Source organism: Molossus molossus, unplaced genomic scaffold (assembly GCF_014108415.1).
Source record: "Molossus molossus isolate mMolMol1 unplaced genomic scaffold, mMolMol1.p scaffold_m16_p_17, whole genome shotgun sequence".
Taxonomy (NCBI): domain Eukaryota; kingdom Metazoa; phylum Chordata; class Mammalia; order Chiroptera; family Molossidae; genus Molossus; species Molossus molossus.
Genome location: NW_023425352.1, coordinates 64613060 through 64630202, shown reverse-complemented (window position 1 = coordinate 64630202; position 17143 = coordinate 64613060).

Below are 17143 nucleotides of genomic sequence, written 5' to 3'. Positions count from 1 at the left end.
AGCACAATTTCAACTGTCATCTCACTAAGGCATATATGCTGATTTCCTGGTTAGTAACTTTATGACATTAATTTGCTCTTGTGCAAGCTAGTAAACATGAGTTTCCATTCAAAATAATTACAAAAATGTTGTTTTTCTTAATTAAATTTTAAAACATAGAATTTGTTCTTTTTTTTTTTTTTAATCCTCACCCGAGGACATTTTTTCATTTTTTGTTCAGGTAGAGTGGGAGGGAGGGAGAGGAACAGAGGGAGAGAGAGAGAAACATCGATGGAAAAGGAACACATCGAGTGGCTGCCACCCGCACAACCGACCAGGGCCAGGGACAAACTGCAACCGAGGTACGCGCCCTTAGCGGGAACCGAACCCGGGTCTCTCAGGACCGCAGGTGGACGCTCTAACCGCTGAGCCAAACCGGCCAGGGCTAAAACATAGAATTTGTATAGAGAAAAATATGCACATATATTTGAGTAAGTGTGTGTGTATATATATATACAGGGTGGGGCAAAAGTAGGTTTACAGTTCTTCATATGGAAAATAATACAATAATTAATAAATAATAATACAAGAATAAACTGTTTTGCATACTCACAACTGTAAACCTACATTCGCCCCACCCTGTAGATGCGCGTGTGAACACATACACACAACACCCCAATTTTCTGGATGAGAGGTGTTTGGGAAATAGTTTAAAGTGTCTCTTGTCAACCCAGAAAATCCTCTCCACAGATGGAGAAAGAAGAAACAATTTTATTATTGAATAGGCATTAAATGAGACTGTGATAAGCATCTCAGGTCATCTGCTAATGAGTTTGCAAAGGCAGAAATATTACACTTTTATTTAGCCAGCTATATATATATCCCATTCAAGAGGACTGAACCCATTTGCTACACAGTTACATCCTAAATTCATCTGGTAAATAGAGTGGTTATCTGCTAGTTACATTTCAAAGACATAATTTCAAGGTCTTTAAGAAGGAGGTTTCCTGGGTGGTAAAAATAACAGGGGGCTTATTTGCCTTTTTTGTTGTTGTTTGTTTGTTTTTATTTATTTTTTATGAGGAAGAGAGAGAGAGAGAGAAACGTTGATGTGAGAGAGACACATCGAGTGATTGCCACCCACAAGATCCCAACTGGGGCCGGGGAAAAACTGCAACTGAGGTACATGCCCTTAGTGGGAACTGGACCCGAGACTTTCTGGTCCACATGCCAATGCTCTAACCGCTGAACCAACTGGCCAGGGCTTCTTTTTCAAAAGGTTTACACACATATCAAAAGGACAAAGAAACAATTTACAATGTTCTCAAGGACATGCTCTAAGAAAAGAGTGGAGCAAAGGTCTTTTCCCCTTTTTGCATCAGGGAAAATTCTATTGTTTTATATTTGTATTTACCTTTACAGAAAATTCTATAATTTCAATCAAATCACAATAAAAACTTTTAATGAAGAGTTTGGTTTTGTTTTACTTGACAAATATTTCTTAATTTTGTCAGGAAATATATAACCTTAAATAATAAGCAGAAATTTTTTTTTTATTTTATTTTTTAAAATTTTTGTTACAGATATTTCTCCTTTTTCTTTCATTGACACCCTCCTCTCAATCCCACCCCACCTCCAGCATTGTTGTCTATGTCCATGGTTACCCATACATGCATGTAACTTCTGTGGTTTATCTCTTCCCTTCCCACCAGCCCTCTCTTCTGAGGTTTCAGTCTGCACCCTACTTCTATGTCTCTGGGTCTATTTTTTTCATCAGCTTGTTTTGTTCATTATATTCCACTAGTAAGTGAGATCCTGTGATATCTGTCTTTCTCTGATTGGCTTGTTTTGCTTAGGATAATACTCTCCAGTTTCCTTCATGTTGTCTCAAAGGATAAGAGATCTTTATTTCTTACAGCTGCATAGTATTCCATTGTGTATATGTACCACTCATATCCACTCATCTATTGATGGACACTTCGGCTGTTTCCAGATCTTAGCAATTGAAAATAGTGCTGCTATGACATAGGGGTACATATTGTTGGCAATTATACTTTCCCATATAGTGACTTCCCTTTCCATTTTGATGCTTGTTTCTTTTAATGTGCAGAAGCTTTTTAGTTTGATGTAGTCCCATGTATTAATTTTTTCCTTCATTTCTCTTGTCTTAGGTGTTGTATCAGTGAAAATTCTGCTGCATGTGATGTCTGACATTTTGGTGCCTACCTTTTCTTCTAGGACTTTTATGGATTCACGAGTCACATTTAAGTCTTTTGTCCATTTTGAGATTATTCTTGTGTATGGTGTAAGTTGGTGGTCTAGCTTCACTTTTTTGCATGTAGCTGTCCAATTTACCCAGCACCATGTATTGAAGAGGCTGTCTTTGCTCCACTGTATGCTCTTGCCACCTTTGTCAAATATTAATTGAGCATAATGACTTGGGTCAATTTCTGGGTTCTCTGTTCTGTTCCATTGATCTGTCTGCCTGTTCTTGTACCATTAGTAGGCTGTTTTGATTACAATGGCTTTGTAATATAACCTAATATCCACTATTGTGATCCCTTCTACTTTGTTCTTTTTTTTTTTTTCAAGATTGCTGTGGCTATTTGGGATCTTTTTTGGTTCCATATAAACTTTTGGAGTATTTGTTCCAGTTCTGTGCAGTATGTCATTGGTATTTTAATGGGAATTGCATTGAATCTATAGATTGCTTTGGGTAGTATTGACATTTTAATGATATTAATTCTTCTAATCCATGAACAAGGTAATGTGTCCGCGAGATGAGATGCACAGCTGAATTGTAAAGGAGCACTTTATTTTCACTGGTGGGCTGTGGAGGGCATGGCCTCCCCTCAGATAAACAGCCATGATTCTTCTTGCTTCTCCACTTTTAAAGACAGAAGCCCCACTCTCTTTGGTTCCCCCTCAGGGGACCGGTAAATAGTGGGTGTGACAGTGATTACAGAAGTCAAAATTAGCATTAATCACTGGGCTCATGATTTTCATTTTCCAATACTGCAAGATACCTCCCAACATGTAGGGCAACTATAACCTTAGGCAAAATTCCTTTACTTCTAGGGGTAATTGAAGGTCCATTGATGATGAAAATGGAGTCATTTAGTCGCCTTAGCCAAGGGGCCTACATAAGAATGGAATCTAGTTGACTCAGCCTCGGGGCCCAGGTCACTTGTACTTTTTAATATCTTCCTCCATTTCTTTTTTCAATGTCCTGTAGTTTTCTGGGAATAGGTCCTTTCCTTCTTTGAGTTTATTCCCAGGTATCTTAATTTTTTTGTTGCAATAGTAAATGGGATTGTTTTTTTAGTTTCTCTTTCTATGAATTCATTGTTGGTGTATAAGAATGCCATTGATTTCTTGAGTATAAGCAGAAATTTTCTTTTGGGAATGTGTATTATTATAAAAATAATTTTCAAGTGTGGTGCTGGCTTCCCAAAGAACAGAAATAGTGTGAAGGACAAACACATGCTATGTGAACATACAGTAAATATTTTTCCATTAAGAAAGGAAGGAGATATACATCAGCCAGAGTTAACCCATTGTATAGTTAATTCAGGCGTAACGGCTAACAGAAGATAATCTGCTTCTGTATGTGCTTGCTTGCTCACAAACCCTTAGCCCAATTTCTTAACTAGGGCTAAAACAACTATATAAGCAGCCCTTCTCCTCAGCTCAGGGCTGCTCTCTCCTCTGTGTAGGATGGGACAGTAGCCGTATGGCTAATAAAGCTCTCTTAATTTGAACCCAGTTTGGAGTCTGGGTCTGGTCTGTCTCGTTGGTCTACAACAATAGATTTAAATATACATAGAGTTTAGAATATGTTAAAATTGTCATTTCAAACAATGGACATAATATATAAAATTCAATTGTTGATATAAGAAATATCCAGACTTGTAGAGAATTTTTATGAGTTTATTTGAATCAAGCTGCGATTTCCAGGAAGCAAAATCTCAACTAGTTGAGAAAATGCTCAGGAGAAGGGCATTTTTACAGCTGATATTACAAATTAAAATCAAAGTGTTGCGGCAGAAATTTGGTAGGTGGGAAAAGACATACTACACACACTTGGAGGATTAGAAAAGGACTGTTTAATGCACACCAGTGCTGGCCCAGCAGAGTCACCTCCAAAGGCTGAGCCCTGTGCCCAGGTTCCAGTGGCTTTTTATACATGATAAGCCTCCGGGTATTTGAGGCTTTCTAGTTCTACTGTAGTTTAGATGGTTGGAGGATGAAAGGGGATTACAAAAGCCAGAGCTGGGGGTGGGGTGGGGGGGAATCTTTGCACTGCAAGCTAAGGGGATTGTCTGCACCTGGCTTGCCTTCTCTCTCTCTTTTTTTTTTTATCCTCACCCGAGGACATTTTTTTTCGTTTTTTGTTCAGATAGAGTGGGATGGAGGGAGAGAGAGAGAGAAACATCCACATGAAAGGGACACATCGAGTGGCTGCCACCTGCACGACTCAACCAGGGCCAGGGACAAACTGCAACCAAGGTACGTGCCCTTTGCGGGAACCGAACCCGGTCTCTCTGGACCTCAGGACGCTCTAATCACTGAGCAAAACCGGCCAGGGCTGGCTTGCCTTCTCAAAAGGAGGAGGCATAAGCAGGGTTTCTGGAAACTCATTGGTTATAGATTAGAGAGACAGGAGAAAACAAAGCAGAGAAATCTCTGAGACTGAATAAGAGCAAAAGAGAGAGACATAGTCCTTTACATTGGTGGGTAATGGATAGTTAAATGTTAACATTTACCATCACATAGAGATGATATTCAGAGAACAAGATAATAATAAAGCGTTCTGTGATCTCCTGCTCCGGTGCGAGGTTGTACTCTGAGGAGTCTGGAAAAAAGGGGATTACTCTGACATTTTAAGGGTATGTTATTTTAGATGTAAAAAGACAATACTATACTTGAGGTACAGATTGACCTTTGTCAAGGAAGCTACAGACCTAGGATGTGATTACCAGCCATGACTAACTTTTAGTTAGGAAATTTTTTTATGTGCTCTGAGTTTGTAAGGCCTGCCATTCAGTCCCCTGAGCCTGTCAGGTTTAGTATGTGGCCCTTTTTGGGGGGCCATACAATAAATGATGTTGAGACAATAAGGTGAATTAAATAATCATCTCACATATTACAACAAATAAATGGTACATGGATTCAGTACGTAAATTTTAAAAAGTGTGGGCAAAAAGGCGGCCACATACTAAACCTGACAAGCTCAGGTGAAGCCTGTATGGAGGCCTTATAAACTCAGAGACTTGAAGGAACCACATAGGATGGTCTAAAATTAAAACTTTCTAACTAAAAGTTCAAGGCAGGCAGTCATATATCGTAGGGCAGTATTTTTCCCTAAAAACGTTCAGTCTTCACCTTAACTGAACCTGTCTGCTGTTTTTTTGCATCTAAGATAACATCTTATAACAAAACTTTGGAATAGCAAAGTAATTTCTTTATTTTGGACCCCTCACTCTCAAAGCACAACCACCACACCACAGCAGAACCCACAATCCCCTCATTGTTTTTATTATCATGTTAATTGTTAACTGTTAACTATTTTATACCTGCCTATGTAAAGGAAGTGTCTATTCCTTTTTCTTTTTATCTAGTCCCAAAGATTTCTCCTCTTTGCTTTCTCCTGCCTCCCTAATCTATCACCAGTGGATTTCATATGATCCCTAACACCTTCCCTGTTGATTCTGATGTATAAAATAAGTGGTAAAACTGCCATGTTCTAGGGCATTTCCTAAATCCCTTGAGATTTTGCTTTCCAGCAATTGTCATCAGCTTGGCTCAAATAAACTCATAAAAATTCTTACAAGTTTGGACATTTTTTACATTGACATTTCCTTGGAGTCGTCAGCAGAATTCCAAAGAAGCCCACCCAGGACCACCTTGCAGACCCAGACCCATTTTAAGTACCAGCAGGGGCCCACTGTGACCCACCAACTCCTTGTTTTGCACTGGGTGAACTTGATGAGTTTCATTGGGAATTCTGGACCTCCCCGTTTTAAAGTAATAGGCCCTGACTTTATTTGAGCTGTTTTTAAATTTTATTTTATTTATTTATTTTTCTATTGACTATATTTAAAAATCTAAATTTGAATTTTATTTCACTGAGCTGTTTCTTAAAAAAAATCCTTGAGGTGGAACTAAAGGTTAAGTTGAGAGGACCTAGGCTAAGGTGGATGGGAGGAAAAATGGGTAGTTGATTTTTAAGTTCGGCTTCTCAATTGGAAGAGCTTTCTGAAAGCCTGAATAAACACCTTTTGCTGGAAAAATGAAAGCCTGAATTTGTTCAGCTCTGAAGATAAGGGGCATTTCCTCTCTCCCGCCCTAATTTTGAGTATTCTTAGGTGACTAAGAATCTTTGTGGAGGTGTCAGGGGGCATCCCCCATGATGTGCAGGAGCCTGATAGGGAATTTCAACTCAACTGTAATTCGTTATTTGACTTGTCCAGGTACCTACACATAAAGATTGGTTACCCAGTGCTCCAAATCCTCTTGGCTCTGTTAGACAGCTGGAGAGAGAAACAGAGACACATAAGAGGGTTTGAGATGACTTGGGAGGTGACAGCCCCTTGGAGCTCAACCCACAAGCAGCACCCCTTCCACCCACTACACAGTATCCCTAGAAATTTGTTCAGACTCTAAAAATCCCAAAATAAAACTACAATTAACATGGGAAATTCTGTCTCCAAGGGTTGAAGGAGGCCTCAACCTAAGAATTTCCTAATAATGGGTTTCAAGCCTTTCTGATGCGTGAGGAATATGGGATATTGAGGCTGGTTGGGAAACTAGGATGAATCCCAGAGCCTGATTTGGACAGGGGTATGATGAAAGCTATTGGTGATAGGGAGGTGTCCCACACTTTGGGATTCACTATATCTGGAGGCAAGTGTAGGTCTTTAACAGAGACAGGAAAGTCAAGCTGGCTGAGGACAAGGAACAAAGCGAACTCTGGTGTCAGGAGGTAGAAGGAGAGGGAGGTCCTAAATTTGGAGAGTAGGTCTCCGCCTAGAATAGGCATAGAGTACCTGGGCAGGAGAAGAAAAGAGTGTGTAAAGGAGACATTATGTATAAGACAAGGCGAAGTATCCATGGCGAGTGGGGATGAGATAAGACCATTTACTCCCACAACAGAACCTGAATATTTGGCTAAGGCAGAGTAAGTCTATAAGAAATGAGATTGGCTTACCTGCTGTTTGGATGGTTACCCTAGGCTCTTTGATGGTGATGTGAGATGGGGCTGATGGTCCCGAGCACCTTCAGTCCTTGGTGCCAAGTCCCAGCAGGCTGGGCGAGGTTAGGTCAGGAGAGGCTGGGGTAAGGGTTGAAGGGGCCGAACCCTCCCTTTGAGGGGAGAGGGGGCAGTCAACCTTCCAGTGTCCTCTTTTTCCCACAGGGAGGGCATGGCCCTGGCGGGGGCCATGGAGCTGGACAGGCTTTTGCCCAGTTACCTTCCTTTCATATTTGAAGCAGGGCCCTGGTGGAGTCTTATGAGACCCTCTCTGGGGGACTCTTCTCTCATGAGAGCCTTTCAGGGCAGCCGAAAGCAGCTGATATTTTGCCTGATCTCCTTGGGCCTTTCCTGCCTTTGCCTGTTCCTTCTCGGTTATTATAGACTTTAAAAGCCATACTAAGGAGATCTCACTGAGGGGTTTGAGGGCCCTCCTCTGCCTTTTTAATTTTTTCCAAATATTGGGGGCTGACTGGGAGATAAAATGAATGTTAAGAACTGTAGCCCCCTTGACCGAGTTGGGGTCGATTTTAGTATATTTTGGGAGTGCCTCTGTTAGGCGGGCTAAGAATTGGGCTGGATTTTTATCTGCCCTTTGCGATATTTCTTGGAGTTTTTCATAGTTAACTGCTTTGTAAGTGGCCTTCTGGAACCCGGTTATTAGGCAGGTGACCACATGGTTACGAAGGTCTCTGCCAGGTTTACCAACCTGATAGTGCCAATTGGGGTCTTCCCTGGGGAACAGCTGCTGCTCCCACAGGTTTTTGGTTGTCTGCCCTGTGGAGGTCGTCCGTGTGCCTGCGCAGCCGCCAGACCCGCTCTTCCTCTCCAGGTAGCAAGGAAGGCAAGAGGATGATATAGACAGTCATGCCAGGTCAGGTCCTACGGCTGGGTTAGGTGTCTCAACTCCTTCAAATAACTGTCTGGGTCGGTGGAGAAGGAGCCTACTCTCTTCTCTGTCTGGGACAGGTCTGAGAGGGAGAAAGGGAGGTGGACTCTAACAGTCCTCTCAGTGCCTGCTACTTCTCAGAGGGAGAGGAGAGGTGCCTGAGGGTCCCGAGGGGTCCCCCATCCTGTGCGTGAGCAAGTATGAGGGGGAGAAGGAAGACCTGGGGAGTCAGGATCTGACCCTCAGCTGGAATGGTGGGGGCTCTTGAGGAGGGACCTAGGGAAGAGGAATAGATGGGGCTGATGATGGGACACTATGATCTGCAGGATCAAAGGGGGGAGATTCAGAGTCAGCTGGAGGAGGAGTTTTGGAGTATGCTGAAAGAATTTGATATATAGAGCAGGACTGACAGAGAGAGGGGCGAGATTAGAGGGTAAAGAAGCCCCGAACGTAGGGGATTTCCAACCATTTGCCATTGCGTCGACAGAAGTTATCAAGATCTTGAAGTGTGTCAAAATCAAAAGTTCCATTTTCAGGCCACTGAGACCCATTATCTACCCAGTACTGGGGCCAAGCAGTATTGCAATAAAAGATTAATTTCTTGGGTTTGATTACATCTCAAAAACTGACAGTCAATATTCCAAAGGAGACATCCCAATGGAGTGTCCATCAAAAGAAGTGACTGTGAGGTTCCCATGATGTGGAGTTGGAGGCTATAAAGGGTGAGTGCAAGGGTCCCTAGGAGGAGAAGGGCAAAGGGAAGGGGCATCCCCGTTTCCTTGGCCAGTCTCCAAGAGGTATGAGAGGAGGATCACTCACAAATTGGGCCTCCCGCCCTGGCCGGTTTGGCTCAGCGGATAGAGCGTCGGCCTGTGGTCTAGAGAGATTCAGGTTCAGTTCCCACTAAGGGCGCATACCTCGATTGCAGTTTGTACCTGGCCCTGGTTGAAGCATGTGATACTGGGATATGCTATTTTTTTCTTTTTACTATTTTTCTACACTATTGATATTTTCTGTCTGTAAGAAATGTTTATCATGAGGCTTTTTTTTTAAATTTTTTATTTTAATTTTATTTATTTTTTATCCTCACCCGAGGACATTTTTTGTTCAGATAGAGCAGGAGGGAGAGAGAAGAAGAGAGAGAGAGAGAGAGAGACATCGATGTGAAGGGACACATCGAGTGGCTGCGACCCGCACAACCAACCAGGGCCAGGGTCAAACTGCACCGGGGTACATGCCCTTAGCGGGAACCGAACCCGGGTCTCTCTGGACCGCAGGCCGACGCTCCAACCGTTGAGCCAAACCGGCCAGGGCCATGAGGCTTTTTTTAAAACAGAAATTTAACAAGTGTGAAGTTACATTAAATCATCTGGTGAGAAAATTTGAGAAGTTGCTTACCACATACTTGCAATGATCTTCAGTGAGTAATGTTTCCAAATAGCTCATGGGTCAAAACAGAATTCAAAAGGCATATTAGAATATATTTAAAACTAAAAGGAAATATCAAAATTTGTGGGAAGCAGGAACATTTATCTCATTGCCTACATTAGTAGAAAATATTCTCAAATCAGCCTCCTCCTTAAGAATCTAGGAAAAGGAGAGAATTTAAACAATATGGAGAAAAAAAATCACAGTGAAAATCACTAAAATAAAAAATAAAAGTAGAATCCGGTCAGTGTGGCTCAGTGATTGAGCATTGACCCATGCACCAAGTCACCGGTTTGATTCCTGGTTAGGGCATATGCCCAGATTGTGGGCCCAATCCCAAGTGGGAGGCATGCAGGAGGCGGCCAATCGATATTCTCTTTCACTGAAGTTCCTATCTCTCTCTCCCTCTCCCTTTCTCTCTCTCTAAAATCAATAAAGAAAAAAAATTTTAAATAAAAAAATAAAATAAAGATAGACAAAATCAATTAAATTACAAATTGATTCTTTGAGAAAATTGATAAAATGGGGATACACTTCTAGTTAGATTGATCAGGACAAAAAATAGATAAAACTATCAATATCAAGAATGCCAAAAAAAAAAAAAAAAAGTAACAAGGGCTCTTAGAAATTGAAAAGATGAAATTTTATACCAACAAATATAACAACATAGACAAGAAGAACAATTGTCTTTTATAAATAAAACCACCAAACCTCACTTATAAAGAAATGGATGACCTGGATAATTCTATACACATTAAAGTAATTGAATACATAACTTCTCATAAAAACAAAAGCAAACAAACAAACTCCAAGATGGCCTCATTGATAAATTCTACAAAGGAAATAAGATAGAAATGATACAAATTTTACACAAACTTTCACAGAATTGAGTTGGGAAGAATAATTCTCAATTCACTTTCAGAGACCAGCATCACTTCAACATAAAAACTGAAGACATAAAAAAAAAAAAAAAAGAAAGAAAAAGAAAGCTATAGAAGTATATCCCTCATAAACATAGCTGAAAAATTCCATTCAATATTTTAGTAAATCAAACCTGACAATATATGAAAAATAGGATATATCATGAGAAATGGGATTTGTCATAGGAATGCAAGGTTGATTTAACATTTGAAAATCAACTAATAAAATTTACTAAATAAAGAGACTAAAAGCAAAAAAAACATTATGTTAACAAAAGCAGAAAAATACAAAGTCTATTTCTTTTTTTTTCTTTTTAATCCTCACCCGAGGACATTTTTCCATTTTTTGTTCAGGTTGAGTGGGAGGGAGAGAGAGGAAGGGAGAGAGAGAGAGAAACATCGATGTGAAGGGACACATCGAGTGGCTGCCACCCGCACGACCAACCAGGGCCGGGGACAAACTGCAACCAAAGTACGTGCCCTTAGCGGGAACCGAACCCGGGTTTCTCCAGACCGCAGGCCGACGCTCTAACCGCTGAGCCAAACTGGCCAGGGCTAATGTATTTTTTTTTTTATTTCTTTTTTTTACAAAGTCTATTTCTGACAAAAATTCTTAGCAAACTAGGAAGGAGCTTTGAGAAAATGTGTAGCTAACATTATATTTAATAGTGAAAAACTGATGCTTTTCTCCTAAAATTAGGTATGAGACAAACATGTGTATTTTTACTTTATCTATTGTAAATTAAAGTGCTATAGGACAAGAAGAAGAAAAAAAAGGCATCTATACCAGAAGGGAAGAAATAAAACTGACTTTATTTGCATATGACATGATTATATATATAGAAAATACTATTTTACTATTTACAAAACAGTTGCTAGACAAGCACATTTTATTATTTTTTAATTAATTTTTTTTTATCCTCACCTGAGGACATTTTTACATTTATCTTCAGAAAGAGTGGGAGGAAGAGAAGGAGAAAGAGAGAGAGAAACATCGATATGAGATGACACATCAACTGGTTACCACCCACATGACCCCAACTGGGGCCAGGGACAAACTGCAACCGAGGTATGTGCCCTTAGCAGGAACCGAACCTGGGTCTCTCTGGTCTGCAGGCCAATGTTCTAACTGCTGAGCCAAACTGGCCAGGGTGACAAGCACAGCTTAAAAGATTGCATAATATAAGATCAATGGAACAGAATAGAGAGCCCAGAAATAAACCCATGCCTTTATGTCCAATTCATATTTGACAAAGGAGACAAGAACAATAAATAGTGTTGGAAAAATTGGGCCGATAAGTGCAAAAAAATGAAACTACCCCACATTCTTATGCCATACACAAGAATAAACTCAAAATGGATTAAAGACTTAAATGTTAGACTTGAAACCATAAAAATACTAAAATAAAACGTAGTAAAATCTCAGACATTTCTTGTAGCAATATTATTTCTGATATATCTCCTTGGGTAAGGGGAACAAAAGAAAAAATAAGCAAATGGGACTTCATCAAACTAAAAAAATTTTTGCACAGCAAAGGAAACCATCAACAAAATGAAAAGACAAATTACTGAATGGGAGAACATATTCACCAATAATACATCTGATAATACCCAAATTTAGAAAGAATTTATACAATTCAACACCAAGAAAAAAACAATTCAATTAATAAATGGGCAAAGACCTAACTAGACACTTCTCCAAATAGGACATACAGATAGTGAATAGACATATGAAAAGATGCTCAATGTCACTTTTCATCAGAGAAACACAAATTAAAACCATAATGAGATATTATCTCACATCTGTCCAAACGGCTATCATCAGTCAATCAACAAAGGAATGTTGGTGAGGATAGGGAGAAAAGGGAACCCTTGTGCACTGTGGGAGGGAATGCAGATTGGTTTGGCTCATTGGTTAGAGCATCAGCCCGTGGACCAGAGAGTCTCTGGTTCGGTTCCTGCTAAGGGCACATACCTCGGTTGCAGTTTGTCCTTGGCCCTGGTTGGTGTTGTGTGGGTGGCAACCACTCAATGTGTCTCTCTCACATCGATGTTTCTCTCTCTCTCTCTTTCCCCCCCTCTCTCCCTCCAGCAATATCTGAAGATAAAAGAAAAAGTGTCCTCCGATGAGGATAAAAAAAATAATAAAAAAATAAAAAGCTGTGGTACATTTACACAATGGAATATGTACTACTCAGCCAAAAAAAAAAAAAAAAAAAAATTACGAAATCTTACCCTTTGTGACAGCATGGATGGACCTGAAGAGCATTATTCTAAGTGAAATAACCTTGTCAGAGAAAGACAAATACCATATGATTTCATTTATATGTGGAATCTAATGAACAACATAAACTAACAAACAAAATTGTAGTACACTCATAGATACAGAGAACAGACTGACAGCTGTCAAAGGGGAGTGGGTAGAAGAAATCAAACTAACAAACAGAAGAAGCTCTTATAGATAACAGTACAGTCATCACAAGATGGAAAAGGGGTTGGGATGGGGAGTAGGAGAGAGTAAAGTGGGGATAAGTGGTAGTAATGGAAAGAGACATGTCTTGGGGTGGTGAACACATAATACAACACTGAGATAATGTATTATAGAATTGTGTCCTTAAACCTATATAATTTATTGATCAATGAAACCCCAATAAATTCAATTTAAAAAGAAATGTGATGTTTAATTTCAACATATTTATAGATTTGCAGCTTTCCTATTGTTGATTTCTAGTTTTATACCTTTCTGTTCAGAAAAGATACTTGATGTGATTTAGGTTTTCTTAAATTTACTAAGACTTCTTTTGTATGCGCTCATATGCTCTCTCCTGGAGAATGTTCTGGGTGCATTTGAGAAGAATGTGTACTTTGCTGCTGTTGAATGGAATGTTCTGTAAGTCCTTTTAGTAGAATGTATGGTTCAAGTACATTTTTGGTCTAACGTATTTTTCAAGTCCAACTTTTCCTTCTTGATTTTCTGTCTGATGATTTATCCTTGCTGAAATCAGGGTATTGAACGATTATTGTGTTGTCTGTTTTTCCTTTCAGATCTGTTAGTATTGGTTTAATGTACTGAGGTTCTCCGATTTTGGGTACATATACATTTACAATTGTTATATCTTTTTGATGAATTGATCCTTTACAATTATATAATGACTTTCTTTGTTATCATTTCTGGTTTAATGTCTATTTTGTTTGATATAAGTATAGCAATTCCTGTTTTCTTTTGGTGTCCACTTGTATGGAATATCTTTTTCTGTCCCTTGAGACTATATTTGTTCTTAGAGCTGATGTGAGTCTCTTGTAGGTAGCATATGATTGGTTTTTGTTATTTATCCATCTAATTACTCTGTGTCTTTTGATTGGTGAATTAAATCCATTTACACTTGGAGTTATTATTAGTATGTAAGGACTTACTGAAACTATCTCAGTTATTTTCAGGTTGTTTTGTATTTCCATTTTCCTCCTCTGTATGTTTCTACCTTTGTAAATTGATAATTTTCTGTGACAATATACTGTTTCCTCTTTCTTTATCTTTTGTGAATTTACTCTAGGTTTTTACATCTTGGTTAGCATGAGGCTTACATAAGACATCTCATAGATGAAATGCCCATTTAAAGATAATAGTAACTTTGATTGCCTATAAAAGCTTTTCACTTTTACTTGTCCCCTTTTATGTTTTTGATGCCATTTTTTACCTTTTATTATACTGTATACTTATTAACAAATTAACACACCATTCTATTACAGAATTTCAGTTTTTTAAGTCTGATTGTACATCTTTACGAATGTGTTGTATTCTTTTATATGTTTCCATGTTGCTGGTTAATGTCATTTCCTTTCACCTTGAAAATCTTCTCTCAGCATTTCTTGCAAGGCATGTCAGTGTGCTTAGTTTGTCTGGGAAAGTATTTCTCCTTCATATCTGAAGGATAACTTTGCTGGATAGAGTAGTATCTGGCATGTTGTTTATTTCAATTCTTTGAATATATTATTCCACTTTATCTGTTTTGTTTTAAAAATTTTAAAAAATATTTTTATTGATTTTTTTAGAGGGAGAGAGAGGTAGAAACATCAATGAGAGAAGCATCAACATTGATTGGCTGCCTCCTGAACACTCCCTTCTGAGGATCAAGCCCACAACCCAGGCATGTGCCCTGACCAGAAATCAAACCGGTGACCTCTTGGTACATAGGTCGACGCTCAACCACTGAGCCACACCGGCTGGGCTCTTTCTCTTTATATTTGATATCTGACAGTTTCATTATACTGTGTCTTGGAGAAGGTCTTTTTGCATTGAGAGAACAGAGTGTGATCTATTAACTTTGTAATCTGTGATGTCCAAATTTCTCCCCACATTAGGAAATTCTCAGCTTTCTTTTTTTTTTTTTTTATCCTCACCCGAGGACATTTTTCCAACTTTTGTACAGATAGAGGGGGGAGGGAGAGAGAGGGAAAGAGAGAGAGAGAGAGAAACATCGACACATCGACGTGAAAGGGACACATTGAGTGGCTGCCACCCGCACGACCAACCAGGGCCGGGGACAAACTGCAACCAAAGTACATGCCCTTAGCGGGAACCGAACCCGGGTCTCTCCGGACCGCAGGCCAACGCTCTAACCGCTGAGCCAAACCGGCCAGGGCTCACCTTTCTTTAAATACATTTTCTTCCTCTTTTCCCCTCTCTTCTCCTTTTGGAACCCAAATTATTTTAATATTTTTTACATTTGATAGAGTGCCATAAATCTCATAGGCTTTATTCATTATTTTTTCTTTGTTTTCTTCTAATTGGGTCACTTCATAGTTTCTGTCATTTTTCTCACTTATGCTTACATTTGATTTACTCTTCTGTAGAAGTTTTCTTTTTCTTTTTCTAGCAGGAACCACACCCAGGACTCTCTGGTCCACAGGTCAGTGCTCCAACCGCTGAGCCAAACCGGCCAGGGCTGTAGAAGTTTTCTATAGCATCTTTGATTTCATTCATTAAATTATTCAGCTCCATGATTTCTGTTTTGTTATTTATGCTTTACATCTCTTTAATAAATAACTCATTTTGTTCCTGTCTTTTATCCCTTGATTCCATTGAATTGTCTTTTTGAGTTCTGTTGTAGCTCCTTGAATTTCTTCAAAACAGCTATTTTGAATTATTTACCTGCTCCATCACAAAATTCTGTGCTTTTTGAGCTTGGTATCTGGAGAATTATTGCTATCTTTTGGTGATTATATGAGTCCTTGATTTTTAAAAATATTTTTTATAATTTTGCATTTGAAATAGCTGGCACCTCCTAAATTCTTTACTGTTGCCTATAGATAAGTTACACTTTGTTTTTCGCTGCTATATCTGGGACTTTCTCTGTCTTTGTATATTTACACCTGCTCCACTCTTCTTACTCCTTCTTGTGGCAGACTTATTACATTTTTGTGTGTTCTCTGGTCTCACCACTCACCTGGCTGGCTATTGGAAACCTCTGTTTTGTTTTCCAGAATCTGGCATGATAGGTCAAGTTTGTGGTTTCTTTTTTATTTACAGATCTTTGTCCTCTTTCTCTGATAGCACTCCATTTACTGGACCCGCTTTTGTCACTGAGCTTGGAAGCATGCACAGGGAGCTGGCCACAGAGTGGTAGGAAGTGTGTGTTTAGCACTCAGGGTGTTCGGGTGCCTGTGAACCCAGAGGGTAGATCCTCACTGAGGTACTTCCACACCTGTGTGGGCTGTCTTCCCACTGAAGTCCTGAGCACAGTCTGCAGGAAACAAGTACCTTTAATGCCTTTTGATAATCTTATCTGCCTGTATCCTGATCTCCTCCCTTTCCACAGTTATAGAGTTTCCACTTCAGTAATTTAGGTGCTGCATTATTTTAGGTGTCCTGTACAAATGGAAAAGCCCTGCATTCATTCACTGCAGATAATCAATACTGTGGGATAGGTCAGTCACCACTGACAGATAATCAAACCTGTGCTGTGTTGCATTGGGGGAGGCACAATGCTAACCAAGTTTCTCTCACCACCTCCACTGGATCCAAGCTTGTATTTTTTTCTGCTTCAGTAGCATCCTGGAATTTCCCCCTTTGGAAGGCTAGACTCCTGCAAATTTCCTCTAGTCTATGGTATTTTCCCAGGTGAGGACTGGCCCCGTGTTTTCCAGTCGTGGCAGGAAGGGTCAGTGCAGTTCACTGGCTCTGCTGGTTCTATAGCCCAATATCAAGGTCTGTCTGTATGCCTATTAATGGATGCAGAAGTGGGCGAGACTCATTATGGTTCATTTCGCTTGTGGTGCTGGATTCCACAACTTCTACCAAAGTATTTTTGTTTGTAGATGGATATCTAATTAGTTGTTAGAAAAAGGAGAGAAAAAGAAGAAATATGTTACAGCACCATGACGCTGACATCATGCTCTGTTACATTAAAAAAAAAAGTTACTTTGCCTTAAATATTCTTTTTTTTTTTGGGGGGGGGGGTGTTCTGATTTTATTACTGGTAATTTATTGCACAGGTTTTTCTGCATCAACAAAGTAGCTGCTAAAGTGAGAAACAGGTGTGTCTGAATTCAGATGTTCCTCAGGTTACCAGAAGTATTTCTCCTAAAACAGAAACCACTCATCTACTTTTAATGAAAATATACTTCTTACACAACACAATCCAAACAGATGCAAAATATTTATTCCAAGTTAGTGAT